We start from the raw sequence: 25,470 nt of genomic DNA on the forward strand, positions 1-25,470 counted from the left end.
AGCAGTTTCTGAGCTCTGGGCACAATACTGCGCCTAAGATTTCAGATTAAAACTGCCACTGCTGGAAGGAAAAGAGGACCCTTTTCTGCCTCCCTACTTCCAGCCACTCTCTGAAGACTAGAGAAGGGACCCTCATAAGAATATTAGGGGGGGTAGGCAGGGGGTGCATGTCTTTGTTTTTTACAGTCTTCAGATGAGGACAAGACCATGTAAAAAATGAACATAGGATTTTAGCTGCAGTTCATTCATTTTCAGCTTTGTATTCTTGTTATAAAAAAGTGCGCCTAGGCACTTGGTTGTGGCGCCCATAACCTAGGTTTAAGGTGCCATTTAGCTCCTAGCTTTCATATCTGATTCTAAAACAATTCTCACCCCCACCCTATGGAGAGAAATATTGTGGGGGTGATGCAAGTTTGTGGGCAGGGTGCAATCGTCCCATCCACATGGTTGTTTGCTTCATTCTCACACATCCCTGCTGAAGTAATCCTGTAAGCAGCCTGATTCTGCGCAGGTTGACTCTGATGTAACTCCCACTTTGCTCAGTGAGCTTTCTTCCACTAGCTTCCAGGTAAAAGTCACCATTGATTTTTTTTTCTTTAAAAAGAAAATCAAATTTATTCACAACCACAGCAGCTCCTGAAGGAAGTGGAGAGGGGAAAGCATTGCTGTGGAACCTGCTTTAAATGCGATGGCTTCACTTTGAAGGAGCTTCAGCTTCTGAATAGCAGTTAATCTGTTATGCTTTGGTATTTGGGCTTTGTCTGAAGAAGATACTGTATTTTTCGCCCCATAGGGCGCACCGGCCCATAGGGCGCACCTAGTTTTTTTGGGCGGAAATAAAGAAAAACATTTTTATTTCCACCCCAGGCGTGGGGCTGGGGCGGTGGAAGCCCGAGCTTCCCCAGCCCCCAGAACAGGCTGCTATCCGCAAGCCGTGGGAGAGCTGTGCGACTTTGCGCAGCTCTCCCATGGCTTGCGGAGAGCTGCATGAAGCCCGAAGCCTGGGGCGTGCTGAGCTCAGCACCCCCCCCCCAGGCTTCGGGGTGCAGACAGCTCTCCGCAAGCTGTGGGAGAGCTGCGCGACTTCACGCCGGGCTCCCACGGCTTGCGGATAGCTTCCTGAAGCCTGGAGAGCGAGAGGGGTTAGTGCGCACCGACCCCTCTCGCTCTCCAGGCTTCAGCGAATGCCTGCATTCGCCCCATAGGATGCACACACATTTCCCCTTCATTTTTGGAGGGGGAAAAGTGCGTCCTACAGGGCGAAAAATATGGTAACTACCTCTCTAGCAGCTTTCTTTCTTTCAGTCATTGAACGCAACCAAAGACCCCAACTTCATCATCCACTGTGCCTCCCCCTACCCTCCACCCTGCCCAGAAAAATCATCTCCTTTTGTTCTCTAGCTTGAGTTATCTCAGATCTGTAAAACTTTGCTGGTCAACTCTTTTGTTCAGCCAAACCAGTCAGTTCAGCAAAAACCATTCCCTTGGAAATTGTTTCCAGGGCTACCGAAGATGACCGAGAGTTGGATGGAGAAAATAAGTGTCTGCGTGAAAGGGGCAAATGAACAACTCTGCTGGATGAATGCAAGGAAATTGAGGAAGTTCCAGAGGAAATCACTTCATGTAAATTGAAGGGCTTCTCTTCTTAGCGAAGGCTGGGCCTCTGACCGCATATCTTAATTCTAAGGGATTTTCTCTAACTGCAGGCAGTAATAGTGCTGAAATAAAAGTGCTAATGTAATTTGTTTTTTTTATCATTTTCCCCCCTGTAGAGGGCTATTGTTGTAGGGGATCAGATGCATTCGTTTCAAACTGGTTTTCACGCGATAAGACTGGAAAGAAAATGCTTAGTGGGAAGTCAGGGTAATAACTGCAGTTATCTGACCTAGAAATAGATAATCTATGATGACCAGCTGCACTCTGGTAGTGTGGAGTCCTGCTGTTAAGCAGCCACTAAATGTAATGTGTAGCTGTCAGAGGCTAATAAGAATGCAGCGGCTAATAAGAATGCAGGGCTGCATAACGAAGAAAGGCCAATTAGTGTTTTAGCAGGTGGCCAAACAAAATTTATGGTCGACTGATTCGGCGTTTGGTTTTTGTTTTTGCAATCTTGGTCACAAATCTGCAGTCATTGAATAAGATGCTTGCGAGAAGTGCAAGCTTTCTTTTATTATAGCCCTATGATTCCCCCCCTCCTTCCCTTTTGGAGCTCTCTAGCATCACCAATATGACACCAACTGGCCTCTGTGCTGGTGGAGCTTTTGTCCTGTTTCCATATTTCTGAGGATAGAACCCTATGCTAGCTTACACGGGGCAAGTCCAATTGAACTCAGTGGGGCCTACTTCTAAGTAGGTATTATAGGATTGCACTCTCAGAAATGTTCTTAGTTTGGGTTGTCTTTTTTTAAAAAAAAAAAGCAGTGCTACTCCTGTCTAGCTTTTGGGATTGTGAGAAATGTAATACAAGTGAGATGAGTGAAATCGAAGTTGTCAAGACAAAAAAGCCGGTTTCTTTGAGGAGATAAATCAGTGATCTTGGCTTTATTGGGTGGGTAGTTGGGGGGTTACAAATGCCCATGCTGAAGTTCATTAAGAAACAAAATTAATGGGAATTGTTGAAGAGAGATACTGTCATTGTCCCTTGACAATGGATCATCTAGTAAAGGACCCCTGGACATTTAAGTCCAGTCAAAGGCGACTATGGGGTTGCGGTGCTCATCTCGTTTTCAGGTCAAGGGAGCCGGCGTTTGTCCACAGGCCGCTTTCCGGGTCATGTGGCCAGCATGACTAAACCACTTCTGGCACAATGTAACACCACGATGGAAACCAGAACACACAGAAATGCAGTTTACCTTCCCACCACAGTGGTACCTATCTTTCTACTTGCACTGGCATGCTCTTGAACTGTTAGGTTGGCAGGAGCTGGGACAGAGCAACAGGAGCTCACCCCATTGCGGGGATTCGAACTGCCGACCTTCTGATCGGCAAGTCCAAGAGGTTCAGTGGTTTATACCACAGAACCACCACTCTCTCTCCTCATCTAGTCCAACCCCCTGTAGTGCAGGAATCTCAGCTACAGCATCCATAAGAGATGGCCATCCAGCCTCTGCTTAAAAACATCCAAGGAACCCATCAGTGAGCAAGGTGTTCCTTGTTGTGCCCTTGTGGTTTGAACTGGAGCATGCTGGACAGCTTGGAGAGTATGAAGAGAGCATGGAGAGTATGAACTAGAGTGCATCTAGCAGTCTAGCTCTGCTGTAGTGCATTGCAGGAAAAGATTGGTAAAAGTAAGCAAGCTGTCAGCCAAAGACGTTTCTCTGCTATCGCTGGTCCTTCTCATTGAGGAACCTGATAAGTTTCCAAGAAGCCATAGGGTTTTCTGGGAAACAGTTTAGAAAACCAAGCTCTGAAGCGTAGGTACATATTGCTAAACACAGCTAGCCTTGGAGAGTCTCCTGTGATGACTTGTATGTTCTGTGTGGCCACAAGTTTTCTTTATGTATTTGATCCAGAACTGAATAAGTATTTTGTGTGATTTACGGTGCAAGTGCAGTTGATGTGCTCCAAGCTTGTTGGATCTTCTTCGTTCTTGGTGGTGGTTGTTTCACTACGAACCCAAGGTCCACTAACCAGAGCAGCTCAGCACTTGGGATCAAGGAACAGGATTCCTCTGAGTTCAGCCCAGGAAACTTGTTTTCGGCACCAGAATGGAACTTGCAGTCCTTTAACACAGAAACCCCACTCCTGTTTTTCTCCTAAGATTCCGTTGTTTCAGCAGTCTAATTTAGAGGGTGGGATCCTTTTTGTTGTTGCCTTAACAACTGGGAGTTAGCTCACCTACTGCAAATCTACCTTCTGCCAGTCCCTGATTTAGTAATGTAATTATTCTTTTCTTGGTTTTTTATTATAAACTGAAATGAATCATGAACTCTGGAGCTAGATTTCTTTTTCTTTTAAGTGGTGTTATCTGGTGTATCTTGCAGCCGCAGGGCTTGTCTCCAAGAATATGGTCACCCCAAATTGTTCTTTTGTTGTCAAAAACAATGGTCTTTAGCTTTTGATTGTAATATTTGGACTCAATCCATCTCTGTGGATTTATGAAAGAGGCACTTGTTTCAGGAAGAGACCTCTTTACTTAAGGCATCAAAAAATGTAGAGTTATTTATTAAACTTCTGTAGATGTTGAAAAGCTGGGGAAAGTTACATAATCATGAGTACATTTATTCATCATTTATTCATCATTCGGTCTCAGGGTGGATTAAAATCATTTAAGACAAAATGTTCAAACAGATCCTAAAATCAATTCTTAAGAGATACAGATGTTTTGTGGTTGGACACTGGACAACCTCAGCAACAACGAAAGGCAAAATGAAAATTCAGTGGCCACTGGTTCTAAAAGGAGTACATTATTGTGATTATTTTAATTTTTTAATTTCTATTCCCCCCTCTCACTTCCTCCCAAAAGAGCTCAGGGTGACAAACACAGCAGTGATTAAACAATACAATTAAAAATAAAATAAGAACATCTAAAAACAATTAAAATCATGTAAAACAATCACATACTCTTACAGCTAACGATTTCAAGGTTGCCAAGAACAGTATCTCTCAGCCATCAAATGCTTGGGTAGACAGAAATGTTTTCAATTTTAATTCCATTTCTAAAGCAGCAGGTGTGTCTGGCAAGAATTATTCCACTATTAAAGTAACTTCATCCTAAGTGTTTTGAAGGCTTCTTTTCAGTTGTCTGCACAAGCTGATATTGCATGTGAAGATTACCATAACTTACTTCGATGCGCGTGCTGCTACTGCTTCCTTTTTGTGAAATTCTCGAGAAATAAGAAATCTCTATTGCTCTACAGTGTAAATTCTTTCTGGAAATGGATCTTGTCAGGTCTCCCTCTCCGTTTCTCAAGCTGGTTATGCTTTAAAATTCCAAAGTATTTAATATATTATAAAGTATGTTATGTGCATTTTGTTCCTAACAAGCAGCACAATTCTATATCGGTCTACTCAAAAATAAGTCCCGTTGAATTCAATAGGGGTTTCTCCTAGGTATGTAGGTGTGTGATTGCAGCCTTATTTGTGATGTGGTGTGCTGCAAAACATGCTCAGCATTGCTCAGTAAAACAGATCTTCAAATGGGGGATAGACGATCTGGCCTCCTCCAGATATTGTTGTGTCTGCAGTTCCCTTCCGCCTCAGACCGCTTGGCCATCGGGACTGTTGGAAATGGTAGTCCAGTAACATTTGAATGGCACCAGATTGCCCACCCCGATATAAAAATGAATGACTGGAAGAAATATGTATCAACTTACCGGTGTAAACAGAGAGGGAGGGGAGAGTTTTTGAGAGACTGCATCATGGGACAGGGAATGCTAAGGGCCAAAGTTGTGTCTGTCATAGGGCTGGATTGACAGATGGATCTTCAAGCGTGTTTGCAGATGTATAACAAAATCTGAAGCAATACATACAAAGAGCAGACGACCTGTGTTCATGTGTCACATTAAACCAGGGAAGAGGCACCTGTGGCTCTTCAGATATTGCTGGACTAGAAATCCCATCATCACTGACCATGCTAGCTGGCGCCGATGGGAGCTGGGAGTCCCAGCAGTATCTGAAGAGCTGCAAGCTCCCCAGCACCAAAACATGGTTTAGCAAGATGTGCGTGAGCAGATTTGATTAGTCAGATTGTTCTTATTCTTTTTTTAATTAAAAATTTTTTGGTAAAGGTAAAGGGACCCCTGACCATTAGGTCCATTCGTGGCCAACTCTGGGGTTGCGGTGCTCATCTTGCTTTACTGGTTGAGGGAGCCGACGTTCGCCCGCAGACAGTTTTTCCGGGTCATGTGGCCAGCATGACTAAGCCGCTTCTGGCGAACCAGAGTAGCGCACGGAAATGCCATTTACCTTCCCGCCGGAGCGGTACCTATTTATCTACTTGCACTTTGAGGTGCTTTCGAACTGCTAGGTTGGCAGGAGCAGGGACCAAGCAATGGGAGCTCACCCCGTTGCGGGGATTCGAACCGCCGACCTTCTGATCAGCAAGCCCTAGGCTCTGTGGTTTAACCCACAGCACCACCCACGTCCCACCCACAACCCACTGTAGTGTGTGGTTTTTCCATTTAGCTATGGTTCTTCCTTTAGACTGAACAGCTTTGTAGAGTCCCTGTGCCTTCTCTCAAGTTTGCTGCGACCAATTTAGACTGTGAAGTCCCATGCTATATTTGGACCAGTGGCTGTGTGTACGTTTCTGGCGACAATTCTGGTTTGAGTGTGCAGTGCCACTTTCAGTAACCTCTCCCTCTTTCACTTTCTTCAAGGTAACAGAAGATAAGACCACAGCTGTCCTAGAGTTTCACAAAGTCTGTAAACATCCTGACACACACTTCCCTGGGAGAATCTTAAGGTTTCCGTGCTCGTGGCAGCAGGATGAGTTTTCGGACTGGCCCGCAGCTCATAATCTGTGAAAGTTATAACAAGCACCTGGACTGCTTAGTAAAAAGCCCTCCATGGGCTAGTCTGACCAAAAGTCACAAAGCTACTTAACGCGAGAAAAGCTACCTTGGCGAGTGCTTTTTCAGTGGACTTGGGGGGGAAGAAATGCAACACCTCGGAATGTATTTATTACCTATGAAATGTTAGCTACTCTTGATAATTCCCCTGTTCCTCTCCCCCTTCCCCTACACGCGCACAAACACACACACAAAAACCCACCCACACACTGCTGCTTCTGCTGCTTCTATGTAACAAGATCTCTCTCACTCTCTTGTTTTTGATTTTAACACCACAAAACTGTTTACTCCTATTATGTACACTTCTGCAAGGGAAATGCAATAGAATGGAACCGGTGTAGTCTTAAGTTAAAAATGGACTCACTTTTGCGTCTATTAAACTTCGGAAAAGTAAGCAACGCATCATCCCTGGGTGGCTTTTATTCATGTGGAATCTTGCCAAGCTTCCCTTCTCATCACAACTTTGGCCGTCCCAAGTAAAGAGCTAGACCAGGGTGGTGGGGACCCTGAAGCCTTCCAGATGAGGGCCTGGGTAGCTCAGTTGGTTAGAGCGTGGTGCTGAAAACACAAGGGTTGCAGGTTCAATTCCCATATGGGACAGCTGCGTATTCCTGCATTGCAGGGGGTTGGACAATAATAATAATAATAATAATAATAATAATAATAATAATAATAATAATAATTTTATTTGTATCCCACAGCTAACATCATAAAAACAACACAATAAGCATAAAAGCAGACATCAATTAATTAAAATACATCTTAAAATTAATTCAGACAAGTTAAAATCCAGGCAGGTGGCAGTTATCAGGGTGGAATTGAGAGTGGTTAATAATTGACTAGATGATCCTTGCCAACATCACCTTGCCAACAAAGGTCCGTCTAGTTAAAGCCATGGTTTTCCCAGTAGTGATGTATGGAAGTGAGAGCTGGACCATAAAGAAGGCTGATTGCCAAAGAATTGATGCTTTTGAATTATGGTGCTGGAGGAGACTCTTGAGAGTCCCATGGACTGCAAGAAGATCAAACCTATCCATTCTTAAGGAAATCAGCCCTGAGTGCTCACTGGAAGGACAGATCCTGAAGCTGAGGCTCCAATACTTTGGCCACCTCATGAAAAGAGAAGACTCCCTGGAAAAGACCCTGATGTTGGGAAAGATTGAGGGCACAAGAAGAAAGGGACGACAGAGGACGAGATGGTTGGACAGTGTTCTCGAAGCTACAAAGATGAGTCTGACCAAACTGCGGGAGGCAGTGGAAGACAGGAGTGCCTGGCGTGCTCTGGTCCATGGGGTCACGAAGAATCAGAAACAACTAAACAACAACAACAGATGATCCTCAGGGTCCCTTCCAACTCTATGATTCTATGTAGTCATACTGTACCTTTCATGAGCCAAGGGATCAGGGCTGTGAGGGGAGTTGTGGTCCACCAGCACCTGCAGGTTCCCCATCCCTGAGCTAGGACATCTGGGCCCTTAAAATTTTTATGTGCCTGAGGCTCCTTTCTGGATTGTGGTTTCCCTACATGTAATTTTATCTGTAGAGATGTCTTGTTGTAGTTTGACATCTGTGTCTTCCACATGATATAGGCATGCATCCACCTTCGCAGTCTATATTTAGTCATTGCTGCTTTTTGGCTTCACCCAGGGATAGTGCTCTGTGCAAACACTGGAAATGCACAGAAAAGGGTGTATTGCTGCAGAGGCAGGCATGGTAAGCACATCATACATTCGACTTTCAGAAACCTCTGATAACCAACGCACACTTCTATTTCCTCCTGTGTAACGCGTTCCTCATCACTTCATTCTTGCACCTAAAAGGTCTGCTTTACAGATGGTTCTGCACCAAGTCCCCGTTCTGAGAGTCTCCTTGACTGGAAGGAGGCAAGCCCACAACCTGTGGCTGCAGCATCTCTGTGAAAGGCAATCCTCCTTTGACTGTGAGTAATTCCTCTGTCTCTTTCAGGAGCAATTGAATGATCTGGTCATTTGCAAACAATAGAATTGCTTGCCCTTGGAGTAGGTGACGCATTGTGGATAGCTGTTTGCAGCCTTACCAGGAAGTAAGTAAGCCCCACTTGCTTACTCGGAAGGCTTACTTCTGAATAGACATGTGTAGCATTGCAATGTGTCAGTAACTTAATGTCCTTGCCCACACAGGGCTGTAGCTAAGGGGTGGTGAGGAAGGCCCCTGCCAGGGGCACAGGCGAGGGGGCCCTCTCTGCAAAATCGGCTAAAAATATGTCTATAAATAAAAATATTGATTATTGCCTCATAATGAAAGGTTTTTAATAGAGGGTCTTTATTTGATATGTGTGAGGTGAAGTGCATGAGGAATTGGGTGGGTGGGTGGGTTGGAGAAGAGGCGGAAAGAAGAGCTAATTTGTCCATGGCTAGGGGGCGCAATCTGGACGGTTCTGCCAGGGGCACAAGATGACCTAGTTACGGCTCTGTGCCCACGTGGTGCACAGTTTTGGGGAAATACCTGTTTGAAGGCTGCCAAATATATTTAAAACCTCAGAAGCAATGATCCATGGGTTCTAGAACCACTTGTGGCTCACGTACAAAGTTGCATTAGGATATGAAAGAGGGATCTCTTTCATTGATGCATATTAACTGACGTCCGAGTTTTTGGAATCCAGCTCTGATGTGTACAGTATTAAGTTTTCAGAACCGCCTCTTCTTTTGCTGGCAGGGAATGCTTCTTGAGCAAGCAGCCTGGTCTCTGCAAATAGCGTTCCAGGGAGGAAAAAAGAAAAATTTTAAGACTCTGAAGGGAATGGTAAAAAAGACTCAAATCTATTGTGGGTTATAAAAGCTATGGACACTGTGTTCCATTTTGGCAAATGGTGCAAAATGTACTTCTTCTCCACCCACTTGACTGTGATGCCATGTAGGTGTTGCACGCCACCTCCGTCTCCAAGCTGTGCAAGATCCGAAGGGTCCAGGGTTTGTCTTTCCTTTGAGAATGAGGGAATGACTGTGGGGTCTTTATGATATATGGTTTGTTTACACATATATACAACCTGAGCCTAGGATAGAGGGGCTCAAAGCATTAACACCCCAAAAAGGTCTGACTTCTCCCATAGTCACAGCCTTGGATCTCAGCAGAAATTAGGCCTCTCTCTCTCTCTCTCTCTCTCTCTCTCTCTCTCTCTCTCTCTCTCTGCCTTTCCAGCCCGATACTTTTGCATCCAACTTCTAGCTTGCATCACTCAGGCCTACAGCCTACCGTACCCCAAACTCATAGTGTAAGATCAGCCTGAATATGAAGATATCCTGGTCAAATTAAGTTAAATGCCATCTTGCAGAAGCTTGGAAGTCGAGAGGTGCACAAACAGGCTGCAGAAATATTTGCTCAGCTGAGTAAACTTTCCCAGCTGCTCAAGTTCTGACAAACTGAAGTTAAATTATTTTTTAAAGAAGAAACAGGTTGGTTTCTGAAGTCTTCAAGTGCTTTAAGACTTTCATAGAAACTTTACATTACTGGGTTGTTAATAATTCCAGAAAGGTTTATGAAACTTGACATGGTGTTCATGTAAATAGACGTTAGGTTGCTTGGAAGTGAACTAAAACGTGTAGCCACTTCTCTCAATACTTTTTATATTCCCCTTCCCCATGGGAGTGACCTTGGAGCACACAAAAATCTAATATGTGAACTGCCAACAATTCCTGTGGCCTCTGAATCTGGAAAAATGGATTGGTTTCACTGCAGGAAATATTACTGATGACATCTGTTGTCTGCGTTTGGCACATTACATTTCCCCCATGTCCTCATGAATGGCCAAGATTGCTCTTTAAGATGTTCTGTATTGTGCAAACCTGTCCCCTTAATTATTATTTTTTAATCATGTAATTTTATTGTAAATGTTTTGCTTTATGCTTCTCAAGGCAGAGTCTGTACTGTTTACGATGGTGATTAGTACAACCATTGATTCTATACTTGAATTTTGCATTTCATGGGTTCCACAGACCCCCAAATGAAATGGGGGTAGGAATGGTACAAGGCTTCCATACTGTCTCTTTTCCATCTTTCTGGGTCCCTATCTGATCCCTCCATGGCCTGACTGTAAAAATCACACAATTTCTTGAAGGTACAGGTAGGTGAAGCGACTATCAAAGCAGAGAGAGGGTCTCGTTTCTCTTCCAACATAATGATAATTTAAGGGACACTGTTTGGCCTATGGAAATGAGAAATTATCCTTCCCTTACAGCTCACAGAAAGGGTTTGGCTATGTGATCACTGTTTTGGCACAATAAGTGCTTGCTTGTGTCCCTTTTGGGTTTCTTTAAAAAAGGAAAACTGGATTGTTAGACCACAGTGTATGAAAGCCATGTTGGAAAGAACAGCCAGCAGGCCCCTACCAATTTCCCCCTATCCTGCTGCGAAAGAACAAAAACGAGTGGTGTGAAGTATATGTTAGTGTTACATATGTTCAGGTAAAACAGAAATTCATATGAGAAAAGAGGCATTTTATTTTCTAAATATGTTTCAGACAGAGGAAGGAGGCCCACCTTTCAGTCTTTCTCTTGGAACACTGGATCGGTAATTTGAGAGCTAGGATTGGACAACACACAATAAAATCCCCCCCATGTGCTTTAATGGTTATTGGCAGCGTGTCTCACCAAGGAACTGATATAGTAGCTAGATGATAAGATTTTGGGGCTAATAATTAACATATATTCAAAGGACATGCCCGAGGAAGAAAATCTTTGGCAGAATTATTTCTATACCACTCATCAAATTTATGTGCATTTCTTGATACATCTTTATATTCAGATTATTTGAGCCAGTTTCACATATTAAAAAATGCAAAATGTGTGTGTGTGCAAATGTAGATCAAAAGCACCTGTCACACCACCAGGGGAGTATATTATACATTGTGAGTAATTCTGATCACTTTAAAGAGAGAGACTGGGCTGAACTTGTTTTCTACACTTCCCATCAAGGGCACCTGCACCCACCCCTTCCCAATGAGCCATAATCCCCAGATTCTCAACTTTTACATAGAAGAAAGAACAAGTTTCTAACATGTAGAGCCTGAAATATGAGACAATATGAACAGGTGCTATTCTCCCTAATCTCCCTGTCCCCCTTCAATGTTCTACTTTGTCCCTGCTCCCCTGAAAAAATACTTCCCACCTTTAGGCTAGCACCAGTTGTATCCATTCCCCCAGGCTTCATGCGTTTTCGCCCAACAACGGTTTCGTATTATTTTATTTTACTATGTTTTGTATCCTGCCATTCTTCCAAGGAGTGTCCATAGTTATCTCCCTCTCTTAGCACTGCGGCAGTCCATGAGGAAGGCTGGCTGAGAGACCAGGGCGCAACTGGAGATTTGAACCTATGTCTCCCTTGTCCTACTAACCAAAGTGTGGAAGGACTTGGGGAGCCTCCAGAAGTTGCTGGACTCCCCCCTCCCATCAGCCCTAACCAGCATGGCCAGTGATGAGGGATCCTGGGAGTTGTATTCCAGCAATGGGCAGCACCTGCCCTAACCACTACGTTGGCTCCAAAGAAAACTCGCCTGCTTGCTCAACCAGTTTTTGTGATCCAGGGAAGCCAAGACTCAGCAAAGCTCTTCCTTTAAGAGCAGCAAGCCTTGCTTGTAGCAGCTTCTTTTTCCCCCCGAAGCAAAAGAAGGATGTGTCCATTGACCCTTAACTACCTACAGCTGTCGTTCAATTTGCACAACTTACTTCTAAAAGGGGAGAAGCCACTTTTTGTTTTCATAGGGAAATCCTAGTTTGACGTGGCAAAACCCCCGGGTAATAAAAATTCATGATTTCAGCATGCCTGCTTCAGGTGTATCATTTGTAATGATGCCGCTGCTGCATTTCGGCCAGGTTCTCATGTGTTTCGGAGGGATCGGTAGCTTGTGTTGATTGAACTTGGGAAATGGGTCAGTTCACACATCATGGAGATTTAGATGTGTAGTTTTGACTCAACGGCTTGCTTAAGAATGAAAGAAGTGCCTTGCTGGATCAAATCAAAGGACTATCTAGTCCAGCATCTGCTTCTCACAGTGACCAACCAGATGCCTGAGGAAAGCCCTCAGGCAGCACCATTAGTGCTGCTGCTATTATTATTATTATTATTATTATTATTATTATTATTATTATTTATTAATACCCCACCTATCTGCTTGGGTTTCCCCAGCCACTCTGGGTGGCTTCCAGCAATATATATATATATAAATAAAATGTCATTAAAAACTTCCCTGATGTCTTCTAAAAGTCAGATAGTTGTTTATTTCCTTGACATCTGATGGGAGGGCGTTCCACAGGGCGGGCGCTACTGCTGAGAAGGCCCTCTGCCTGGTTCGCTGTAACTTTACCTCTTGCAGTGTGTGAACCACCAGAAGACCCTCGGAGGAGGACCTCAGTGTCTGGGCTGAATGATGGAGGTGGAGACGCTTCTTCAGGTATACTGGGCTAAGGCCATTTAGGGCTTTAAAGGTCAGTACCAACACTTTGAATTGTGCTCGGAAACATACTGGGAGTCAGTGAAGATCCTTTAGGACCAGTGTTATATGGTCTCGATGGCCACTGCCAGTCTAGCTGCCACATTTTGGGTTAGTTGTAGTTTCCAAGTTGCCTTCAAAAGTAGTCCCACGTAGAGTGCATTGCAGTAATCCAAGCAGGAGATAACCAGAGCATGCACCACTCTGGTGAGACAGTCTCTGGGCAGGTAGGGTCTTTCCACCTGTGATTCCCAGCAACTGGTATTCAGAGGCATACTAAAATAGCTCAGTCGGAAGAGCATGACTCTTAATTCCAGGGTTGTGGGTTCGAGCCCCACGTTGGGAGAAAGATTTCTGCATTGCAGGGGGCTGGACTAGACGACCCCTGTGGCCCCTTCCAAGTCTACAATTCGATGATTCAAGTGCTTGGCCTTGGTTTGGAAACCACCCATGCTGCAGACTGCTGCCACTTTCCTCATAGGGAAAGATGTGGCTACATTCAGCCAACTTTGCAGCTGCTGCTCTGGTTAACCTCTGACCCACTGAAAGTACTGATTCTGATCTTTTAACACCCTTTGCAGCCTGGAGGGTAGCAAACTTTAAAGCATGTTTCTTTGCATAAATTCTGGCATTGAGATAATCTGTTTGTGGTGCTGCTATGCCTTCCATCTTTATGAGAGATTAAAACAGCAGCGGTGGCAAGGAGTAAGTCTTTTACACCTCCAGCCCTAGGGCTGTGGGATGACTGCTACGTGTATAAATGCACATCTCTCTTGCCCTTGAGGTGGTGGTGGGGAAGGTGTTTATTTGTAAAGGCATCTAGATAGGCTACAAGAGGGTTGGCATGCTTGCTAGGCGGGATGTTAAAAGACCTAAAGTCCCCCCTCCCCATTACTTTAACTGAAACTGATAATATACATTGGGGGGGGGGATCTAATGTGAAACCAGTGGAACAAGTTAATTGTGAAGTCAAACGGCCTGTTGCTTTCAGTGGAACAAGTCCCAGCCAATTTTAAGTAAATTAGGGTTCAAAATGGTATTGCTTTTTTAAAAAAAATGTTTTTATTGGTTGCTGCTGTGAGTAGAGAAGTTTGTTTTAAATAAAATGCTGTTGAGTTTACAGGCGCTATCTTCTATCTAAGACCCAAACAAAGAGGATAAGAAAAGTATCTAGTCATGAATATTCTTTAGAAATTATGTGGGGGTGGGTGGGGATTAATTTTTAAATAGTACAGAGGTACCTCGGGTTAAGTACTTAATTCGTTACAGAGGTACGTTCTTAACCTGAAACTGTTCTTAACCAGAAGCACCACTTTAGCTAATGGGGCCTCCTGCTGCTACCACGCCACCCGATTTCTGTTCTCATCCTGAAGCAAAGTTCTTAACCTGAAGCACTATTTCTGGGTTAGCGGAGTCTGTAACCTGAAGCGTGTAACCTGAAGCGTATGTAACCCGAGGTACCACTGTATAATGAACAGAAGCAACCCTTGTTACGAACCAATAATTTTTAACGGTAAGGAATGTGATATGAAAATGCACTGGTGTGGGATAACAATGTCATATAATTTCCCGGCAAACCAGTTGGAATAAATGCCCAACAAGTAGCAGGCACTGTATAACCTCTCTACAAATTTTGTGCAAAGCAAGTCGGGACGAATGCTCAGTTAAGAGGTTTTCTGGAAGTGACCTCCCTCTCCTGAAATAATATGAATTGCTTATTTGGTTTTTACACTGTGTGTATTTTCAGCCGCAGTTGATTCTTTCAGAGCTGCTAGGGATTGGATCACAAGCCAGGTGTGCCTGAGCAGCACTGCACAATGAATACACTGCCAGCTTGCACAAAATGGTGGTAATTATATTTTAAAACACCCACTTACAATCGCAGTGGGCAACTCTAGACCCATGTATCAATTGCTAATTAACCCTGTGTCTTGCGTACAATGGAAGCAATTGGTTTTGCTTCCTGCTTCACTGCACACCTCATGCATATGTTAATTGCCCTCGCCCTGTTACTCATCATCTGCTTAATTTGCCCTATCTCAGAAACTTATTTACCTTGAAAATGTGTATTAGAACTATGTTTCTCACTCTCTGTGCCTTCAGAGATACTGGATTCAGAGAAGGAAAGGAAAATAAGAGAGGGCATAAACAGGAAAAGGGAAATGCTGGCTTATTGAAGAGCAGCAAAGCACACGAGACCCAGTGTGCAAGGAGAAAAGAAGACCAGGAAGACCAGAATGAGCTACTGCCTTATTATACAGAAGTTTAGGTATGAGGATGCTCTGCTTTTGATGGGTCAATGCAGCTAAAGAAGGGAGGAGATCAGTTTCTTCCTTGGTACACTGTTAGGATTATATGACTCAGCCGCACTCTCTCCAAATTTCTCCCAAATATGGATGCCCAACAGCAACCCTCTATTATGAGCTGCAGTAGGAAGAAACGCTTACCTTGCGTGAAACTTGGTATAGCAGAACTCTTACTTCTAGAAGGAGAACTAGCATGTTCTTCGAAACTTTTCAAAAATATAAGGAATGATTCATATTCTGTAATACGCCTAAGCAATCTTATTGCCATGTGTTTATATATGTAAATGATGAGGCAGGAAGACAACGCATATGCAGCTTCAAAATATCATGGATACTTGTTTTCTTATGTCTAGCTGAATACTCTGAAGCAGCCCTGAAACCCTTGGGATTATGTGGTTGGGTTCCAGCCGGAAAACACTCTCGGAATCTGGAATGTGTCATAGATGTGCATATGGCTGGTAGGAAACCTGTATCTTATTTCCCAGAAGAACTTCTGTGTCCTAGAACAATTTTGGCAACATCCTGATGAAAGTATGCCATCTTGTTTCTGGGGATCTCAGCACCTCAATTCTTTCTAGAGTTTCAGCGGGGCATTTACTGAAAAATGTCATGGGAGGTTAAAAAGCAGGGTCCTTGAGTGCAGCACCGAAAAGCTAGGGCTAAAACTGAATTAAATATTGTTCACAATAGTCACTTGATGTTTCTTAACTGTGTCTCCACCCAAGACTCCACATTCAGGAAAGGATTTGATATGACTTAGGTGGTAGCTCTGCGCTTGATAAGAACAACTATGGCTGTCAATCTGATTCACCCTTGTTTAAATATTTATCCATTTCCTCCGGTGCAGAAAATTATTATATACTTCAGTTAATTAGGTCTGCGGATTAGTACTGAACAGTGGATTATGATTGTCTGCTCATACAATGGGAACACACTGCATTTCAATTTATTTTTCCATGTCTACACTTCATGGGGATATCATTAGCATTTTTCTTATTATATCCAAGAAATGGGTCCTGTGGTTTCTTATTCCAGCTACTGTATGTTGTCACGGTCCAGAGAAATATAGACCAAAGAGACTAATGTGAGATGAGTTGGCAAATGTGAAATGCATTCTTGGCCAATAGGTCATTTCCTGCTCAAGGAATGTACTCCTAACTCATATCTCTTTCGTTGAACTTTTATGGTAGGCTGAATTTCTCTCTGTAGTGACTCTTAACTGTCCACAGACAGGAATGCTTAACATTCCAAGAAAGGCGTTGAGAAAGAATGGCCAGCTACAATATCTTTAATCTACGTGATACAAAATTGCAGTCTGCTAAAAAAACAACAACACCCCCCTAAATAAACAAAGAACATGCAAAAATTTTGAAAGACTGATGTTCGCTTTCAGACTCCCAGGAAGCTGGAAACTTTTGTGATTCTGGTTCTTTTGAGTTAGCCTTTATGATTTTAGCAGCTAAATCTATGTGATATGCTTGAAGCAGCCCTGCATAGGCAGAGAAATAGAGACTTAGCCCAGCTATTAGGATTCATCTCAGGAAAAGGTGGAGGCATGCTACATAAACATTATATTTCTCATTTAGTAGCATAAACCTAGTGCTGGATAGAGGGCTGGCTCAAGACATTTTGGCACCTGAAGCAAACCACAAAATGTGCACACACACATACACACACACACCCCAGGAAAGAAGGGGGAAATGAAAATCTACATCAGGTACAAGGGGGGAATAAAGATTTACACTGGGAACAAAGATGGGAGGAAACCAGCAACTTCTCCTCTTCTCCAAGGGGACACTGTAGAGGTCTTTCCAGTTCACAAAGGAAAAGCATGTCACTTGCTAATTCCTGCAAGCTTCAGCTGTGCAATCCCAAGAGCTGAGAAACAGAGAGTGGGAGTTCAGCATCATGCCTGGTGCAGAGCTTGGCTCAATGTAGCTCTGGGACAGAGCACATGCTCGGCACGCAGAAGATCCCAGGCTCAACCCCTGACTTCCCAAGGTCGGATTTGTTTTTTGGAGCATATGCAAACATAGCTGCTTGTTTCAAGAATCTGAACTGATGGAATAAGGGGGGAAAGAGATCTCAACTGTATTCAAATAAATGGGTGCGGAAGACGAAAGAAGGCTTTGGTCTAGGGCACTCTGGTCAGAGCTAAGCATTGCATAAACAAAATCCCCTTTCTTTCTTTCTTTCTTTCTTTCTTTCTTTCTTTCTTTCTTTCTTTCTTTCTTTCCTTCTTTCCTTCCTTCCTTCCTTCCTTTCTTCCTTCCTTCCTTGCTGTCTTTACCTTGCAAGTGGATCTGTGCAATGGACAGGGCTTCTGGGGAAACTGGAATTCCAAATGCAGTCTCTAATTAAATATTGCATTTGTGTTTATCACTTTTTTAAAAAAAGCATTAAAAACTTCATGCATAGGATTAGGTGCACTGTTAAACTTTTGCAATAGGAATGCGGGATTAGACCTTTCCAAGTGCTCTTTTTCCAAAAAGGAACCATAGAAAAGACATGTCTGAAATATGACATGTCTCTTTTTTTGTTGTCCTTTTAAAAAAGAAATGTGTTTCAGTTTGGAGTCTCTGAAAAATAGAATGCGATCAAAAGCAGAGAGATGGGTTCTCTTTCTCTGCTTCCCCCCTTCTTTGTTTTTCAACTCTCCTGCTTCCCTTGCCTATAATTCACTTATTTGGTTCTTATGATCTGATGCTTTCTAATAATGGAGCTGGCCAGATAATCCCTCTTTTTCTGTTTCCTTATTTCCCTAGATAATGCTTCATCATGCTTCACAGCAAAGTAGGAATTTTAAGCATGGCTTTCCATTTTTACTCAGCACTTCCACTGTCCTGTGATGTGTCGGCAACAGCCAGCACGAACTACCAGAGGTCGCAAGGATGGCTCAGCAGCTGCTGTTGACGCTTTTATTTGCTTAACCAGGCACTTCTGAAGTTTCTCAGATGATGCATTTCCAAGATGACCTGAGAGATGAGATGGGGCACTAGCCAGTTTTGGTTTCAATGCTTTCGGTCCCTTGAAAACTAGGGTGTTAGTTGTTGCAGAGAACAATAAGCCCATTTCTGCCAAAGATTTGCACTGTTATGCGGCCAACTTTTCAGCAGACTGAGAAATGAGGCCGCATTTAAGATTTCCCACCAGTGGGAGGTATATGCCACCAATCTGTATTGGATGTAGTGCAAGACAAAGGGGAGCTGCAAAGTTAGCTGGATCTGTGTTAATGTGGTCTCTTGAAAGGAAGAGAGAGGGAAAAACTTGGCTCAAATTACTTTGCAAAACACTTTCCCCCCAGCGCTGAGAATTGAAAAGGATCTGATTAAAATATATCAGATTGACTATATTTTCATGACAGCAATGAAGCGGGCAATTTGTTTCCTTCCCCCATCTTTAATGAGCACCATTTAGACAGCTTTGTACTCACTTTTTGGCACAGCTTTTGGATCCATAGGATAGACTCAGAAGCAGCCTTGTTTCTATTAGTTATAAGAATTTTCATTTTGTGGATAGTTACTTCACCATAGCTGTGACCATACCTCAGTTATTCTCCTGACTGCAGGCTCATCTTCAATACAATTCTCTTATACTGAATGAAGAAAAGAGGAAGGTTCTGCAAATGTGTGTCGTGTGGCAATTGTCTCCTGCCCGAAACTATACCCTCCAACATTGCCCTGAAACACTCAAGACCCATGAGCCTGAGGTTCTTCATCTCTGCTTCCCCTCCTCTTGCCTCAACAGTATTATCTCTCCTCCTCTGGCTCACTTTACAAGACATATTATGCTTTAAATGGTAGTGGCCCAGGGGCAATGGCAGCCGTGGCACAGCTAAATCCTAGGCAGCCTTATGGCTGGTGGAAGAAGGGGGCAGCAGAAAGCACCATCTGGCAATGATAACTGAGGCCTACATCAATGTCTGAAACCCTGCCCAGTGTGCAGCCTTAGTGTATAATCCATGCCGTTTGTGCCCTGAGGCCCCTTTGAGGTATTGACTTTAGAACTAGTTCCACAGAGAGTTACCCTGAAAAGACAATAGACCGTTGGGGAAGAACGTGATTATCCATAAACTCGTCTTTATTTTCAGCTTGCTTTATGGCTCAATCTCCAGAAGTAGTCCCTCATGGCGTAGTGTTGTTGTTTTTTTCTAAAGGAGAAGAAAAGGATGGCGAAGCAAATTGAAGGGTTGTTATTATAGGATACGTGACTTATTTTAAAACACCCTCCTTGTTCTGTTCACTTGCATGCAGCACAGCTTACAGAGAAACAGTGGGAGATGGCCAAATAAATCGATAGCTTGCCTCGTCTTCTACCTTTCATTGCTGTGTGTCAGCAACAAAGCCACCATTCAGGCGCAAACATCTGCCTTGGTCTGCTCCCCCCTGAGTAATTCCAAAAACAATGGCCAAGCGCCCTTCATTGATCATTATTGACAAGCCCTTATTACAGAACTTGCATTACTTCACTTCAAACTGCATATGTCTTCTTGGGGGGTTTCAGTGGGTGCAGAATATGTACATTTCAGAATTTGTCTGTGTGTATGTGTACATATACATGCACACATCCAGTTTTGTACATACTTTTAGGCATACATTTATTTGTTTTTTTTAACAATTATTTTCTTGGCTTTTAAACAAGTACAATAACCATTAAACACTTCTCCACCAGCACATCTAATGGTGTTTGTTTTATCCATCGTCTCTAAACATACGCTTACACATTCCACATTCAAACATATTATTTAACGTAACCCTTCCACTGAGAATGTTGACCGGTTGGTATAAGAAGGCCTTGATTTTGGTCATTAACATAGTTAAATAAAAGGAGCCCACGTTTCTTGGAAGGTGTCGTTATTCATTATACCTTTATCTGTGTTTTAATTCTAACCCATGAAGACGCATGCCATAATACATTGGTTAGCTCTTAAGGTGCTACATTTTTTGACCTGGTCAAGAATCCCTTGCAGTTACTATTCCCCCTCCCAAAGCCACAATTCCCAGAGTCCCCTGTGAAGAGGGGTTGACTGTGAAACTGCTCTGGGAATTACAGCTCAGGAAGGGGAATAGAGGTCTCTTAACAGCTCATGAGGCCCCAAAATTAACTACAGCTCCCAGAATTCTTTAAGGGAGGCCATGGCTGTTCAGAGTGGCATTACAGTGCTGTAAATGTATAGTGTGAACATGGCCCTCATTATGTTTTAGTTCCTTCCAGAATAGTTTGCCGAAAGCACTCTGTGAGGCGGTGGCCGTTGCTGCACTACGTCCCTGTGGTGATGAATTCCATACGATATAACCAGTGGTTTTTTCCTGAGGGGTATGCAGGGGGAGCATCGTTCCGAAGCCGGGCGGCGGGGGGAGGTGTCCCCGCCCCGCCGCCCGGCTTCGGAGGAGGTCCGAGGACAGTGGGGAAGACGCGCTGCGCTTCCCCGCTGTCCCGGAGATTTCCCTATGGGCTGTCGTCTTGCGAAGCAAGCCCATAGGGAAATTCGTTTTGCGAAGCGCCTCCAAAACGGAAAACCCTTTCGTCTAGCGGGTTTTCCGTCTTGCGAGGCGTTCGTCTTGCGGGGCACCACTGTATATGCTTTGTGAAGAAGAACTTGTCTAATTGATAAAGATGAGGGCAAATGTAAACTATTTTCATGGACCTATTACTGCCTTGTGCTTGCTGTGCCTTGAGAAGCGAGCTTTGCTGTGAAGGGAGGAACTGAGAGCTGAAGTGTGAGGAAAGAGCAGAGGTTGAATGTGAAGAGATTGAGCTTTGAACAGTGAGCTGCTACTTCTATTCAGTAATGTTGCCAAACTGCTTCTTTCAGTACAGTGGGGCCCCTTTTAAATGTAACTTTAAATTTAATCAGCTTGAAGATCAGCACCACCACATTAACAGCACTTCTGAACAGAGAGTTCTGTGGACTGTGAGCTTCATTTTAGGTGGCCCACGTTGTGTCTGCACTAAATATCCACACTGATTTGCAATTGTATTTTTATCGCTTCTTTTATTATTCCATGTTGCGATTTGAACTCTACGGAATTCAAGTTATGATAAGAGAAAGAAAAGAAGCAATAAGCATATGAATTAATAAATCATGCAGCATCTAGCGTGGCACACTACAGTTGGTACGACAGGCAGAAAAATCATTATGTGGTCCACCAAGACCCTCAGCAGTTTTCAGGTGATCTGAGGGGTAGGAGTTTGGGAAGCACTGTGTTGAAATGCAGAGGGTGTGGTGTTTTAACTCTCCAATGTGGAGACTATGTTCAGCATTAAAAAAGAGAAGAAAAAACCTGGTGTCTCCAAACCGTCCTGTTTACCAAAATAACCATTTGTATTCCCATTTCATGCAGCTGGTTGTACCTGTCTGTTTCGCTTTCCAATTTATCTTAGCAAGGCTGGCCTGTCAAAGATAAAGCACTGGCAGATTGGTCTTCTCCACATCGGAAGGGGACATCTTATCATCCTATTTTTTTAATTGTGTTTCCTCTTAATAGCATTTCTGACCCGCTCCTTCCCTGCACCAGGAAAACAATCTGTTGGTCCTGGTAGTTCAAAAACGAGCTCCCCTCCCCTCGGCCCCCTGTGCCATTTCTACCGCGACGTCTTGCTTTTCCTTTACATGAAATGCATTAGGTAGGAATGCAACATCCAGCTTTTCCTGGTTGGCAAAACAATTAAGAGGCCAGGCAGGGAGAATAAAGCAGTGGCTGTAGATAGTGTTGACCAGGGGAAGGCAACCTAAGGCCTGTGGGCCAGATGCGGCCCAATCACCTTCTCAATTAGGCCCGCAGACAGTCCAGTGATTCCTGGACTGTCTGCGTGTTTTTACATGAGTAGAATGTGTGCTTTTATTTAAAATGCATCTCTGGGTTATTTGTAGGGCATAGGAATTCGTTCATTTTTCCCCCAAAATATAGTCAGGTGCTCCACAAGGTCTGAGAGATGGTGGACCGGCCCACAGCTGAAAAAGGTTGCTGACCCCTGGTGTTGACTGTGTTCTCCTTACTGATAAAAGACTTAGCCAAAAAAAATTGAACTGCTGGTTCTTTTTTTAAAAAAAACAAAAGCATAGAAGGAGGGGATTCCAGTGGGGCTGGGTGTGTGTAAAAGAGAGAGAGAGAGAGCTATTTATTTCTAGGCTGTATAATACGTACAACTAAAAAACATCAACAGACAAACCACAAGTTAGGACAAAAATGTGCATAGAATGAAGATTCCGGCCCCCCAAAAAAACATTTGCCACAAAACCAATAGAATCCTCCACGGCTATTCTGCAAAGCTAAAGTTGGTTATGAAACATGTGGAAAGTCTGGGCATAATAAAGTTTTTGGTGCCTAAAGAGCAGCAGAGTTGGTGCCAGGAGAGCTTTTCTGCAGAGGGCATTCCACAGATATGGTGCCACAACCAAAAATATCCTCTCTTTGGTCAACATCGCTCTTGCCTCAGATGGCGGAGCTCATTGCCCTTAGAAGGCCTTTAGGTGAAGAAGCAAGAGCCGAGATCTGTTCATGCGAGAGGCCCAAGTTGTGGGACTCCCTAGAAGAGGTTCAGTTGACTCCATCTCTCCCTTAAGCTTCAGGTGAGCTGCTGAGACCTTTTCACTAAACCAAGTTTCTCGTGTGGGTTTAGGTTCTGTGTCCTTATCACAAAAATAGTCTGGCCTTACTGTTAGGAAGGGACGCGGGTGGTGCTGTGGGTTGACCACAGAGCCTAGGACTTGCCGATCAGAAGGTTAGCGGTTCGAATCTCCGCGACTGGGTGAGCTCCCGTTGCTCGATCCCTGCTCCTGCCAACCTAGCAGTTCAAAAGCATGTCAAAATGCAAGTAGATAAATAGGTACTGCTCTGGTGGGAAGGTAAACGGCGTTTCCGTGTGCTGCTCTGGTTCGCCAGAAGCGGCTTAGTCATGCTGGCCACATGACCCAGAAGCTGTACGCCGGCTCCCTCGGCCAATAAAGCGAGATGAGCACCGCAACCCCAGAGTCGGCCACGACTGGACCTAATGGTCAGGGGTCCCTTTACCTTACTGTTAGGAAAGCCATCATCAGAACCATTCATTAACCAATAATAAAAAATAAACAAAACCTCAACCTCCCCCTAGTCCAAAAATCTTTCACAACAAGCCAACAATTTCTCTCCTTCTGAAGTTCTCTGGAACAAGTTTCTTTCTGCAAAAACAAGCACAGTGTTCTCTGCTTCCCACTCAGGCTATATCCTGTGTATTCCAAAGATATCTTGCCATTCCAGTAATATGGGGAAAACAACCTCCAGGAACAATGTCCTCCTCCCAGTCTGCCTACTGCTCCCCGCATCTCTCCATTTTCAGACGCTTCCTGAAAACATCCCCTGCTCTAAACAAAATTCTTCCTTGAAAATTTCAGTTCCCTGTAAAACCCCTATTTGATTGCCAACAGCTCTTTTAAAAAAAAGAAAAGACCCAAGATATATCATGCCTAAATAGCCACACAAGAGAGTAATAAACTATCCATGAAATATACATGCTACAACACTGCACACGTTTAGACTGCTTACAGTTTTAAGCCATAAAGCTGACTGGAGTCAATGGAATTGAAGCATCACAATGTGACGCCATTCCGTAGGGTACATTTAGTTATGGAAATCATTTGCTACTTCAATATCACAGACAATGGCTTGGCACGGAGCAGCAGCAATCGCTCAGAGCAACAAATGACAGAAAGGAAAATCAAGAGTTCACTATGAGCAAACTGCTTTGCCAAAGCGGCAATCATACAGTGGTACCTCAGGTTAAGAACTTAATTCATTCTGGAGGTCCGTTCTTAACCTGAAGCAGTTCTTAACCTGAGGTACCACTTTAGCTAATGGGGCCTCTTGCTGCCGCCGTGCCACCGCCACACAATTTCTGTTCTCATCCTGAAGCAAAGTTCTTAACCCAAGGTACTATTTATGGGTTAGCGGAGTCTGTAACCTGAAGTAACCTGAAGTAAAATACTGACTGGTTAAGAAAGGCTGGGCAAATATGTAGAACCCAAAAATGGATTTCAGCAGGTCAACTGGAAAAAGCATTTGACCGAGCCCTCATTATGCTAACAAATTCCAGCACCCCCAATTGATAAGAATAACTCATTTTAATGAATAAAACAATATGTAATCAGAACACACTGAAATTGAAATTAGTAACTGGATAGCCTCCCCAAATTTCTTTCCTCAGCACAAAATATATAATTATTCTAATTGGCTGTCATATGTTTGTTCAGTAATCCAAATGTGTTTTGTAATGTCTAAATATTCCTATGACATCAGCTCACATCTGCAGCTATATGTAGGGAAAATGCAGTAAAACTAAAGGCAGATTTCTGGTCCCTATTTTTGTTTTTCTTTCAGTTTATCTGGAATGGACACAAGGGCAAGGACAAGCTTGAAGTGAAACTTCTAACAGTAAGCAAAAGCTAAACCTTTTCGATTCTGTGGTGGATGGATGAACATACAGGCCGTGTCCTGTTTTCTGAGAAAATCTATAGGGCTGCAACCCTATGCATGCTTACCTGTGAGTAATCTGTACTGTTTACTATAGGACATCCTTTAGAGGAAACATGCACAGGATTGCATATTGAGTGTATCCCAGGACTCTTGGACTGTTTCATTTCTCCTTTCCAAAGCTTGTCCCAGCTCAGAAAGTTTAAAAACTGCAGATCTGTACTCCCCCCCCCCCAAATCTAGAGGGTTGTTTGTTTCTAAAAAAAATAGTTGTGGAAGCCAATCAGGTCTTCAATATTATTCTTTTTCGGTGGTTAGGGTGTCAGACTGTGATCTGGGAGACCACCTGGCCACGAAGCTCAAAGGGTGACCTTGGGTCACACAATCACTGCCTCTCAGTCCAATCTACCTCACAGGGTTGTTGTGGGGATTATATGAGAAAGCAAAGGACCGTGTACATCAGGCATCCCCAAACTCGGTCCTCCAGCTGTTTTGGGACTACAACTCCCATGATCCCTAGCTAGCAGGACCAGTGGTCAGGGATGATGGGAACTGTAGTCCCAAAACAGCTGGAGGGCTGAGTTTGGGGATGTCTGGTGTAGACCATGAGCTCCTTGGAGAAAAAGGTGGGATATAATGCAATAAATGAAAGTTATTATTATCATCATTAATGTGATTTAGCTCCTGGCAATTTGCTGCTATTGTGAACAATTAAATAGTCCACTGACTGAATTTCACCG

The 25,470-nt window shown here is 43.7% G+C and overlaps 1 protein-coding gene across 5 annotated transcripts in view; it reads left to right on the forward strand.

Annotated features, from left to right (window-relative positions):
* The window catches only part of PWWP2B (PWWP domain containing 2B), a 50,767-nt gene extending 25,559 nt beyond the window's left edge, over positions 1 to 25,208 (forward strand). For 4 of the 5 annotated variants that reach the window (XM_028729860.2, XM_028729862.2, XM_028729859.2 and 1 more), the window contains one exon: positions 6,321 to 6,906. The gene's annotated coding sequence lies outside the window, so the exon portion shown is untranslated. Of the gene's footprint in view, positions 1 to 6,320; positions 6,907 to 24,637 lie in introns of those variants that run through there. The other variant, XM_028729863.2, reaches the window with a different exon arrangement.
* Positions 25,209 to 25,470: the final 262 nt, after the last annotated feature.

Source organism: Podarcis muralis, chromosome 6, assembly GCF_964188315.1.
Source record: "Podarcis muralis chromosome 6, rPodMur119.hap1.1, whole genome shotgun sequence".
Lineage (NCBI taxonomy): Eukaryota > Metazoa > Chordata > Lepidosauria > Squamata > Lacertidae > Podarcis > Podarcis muralis.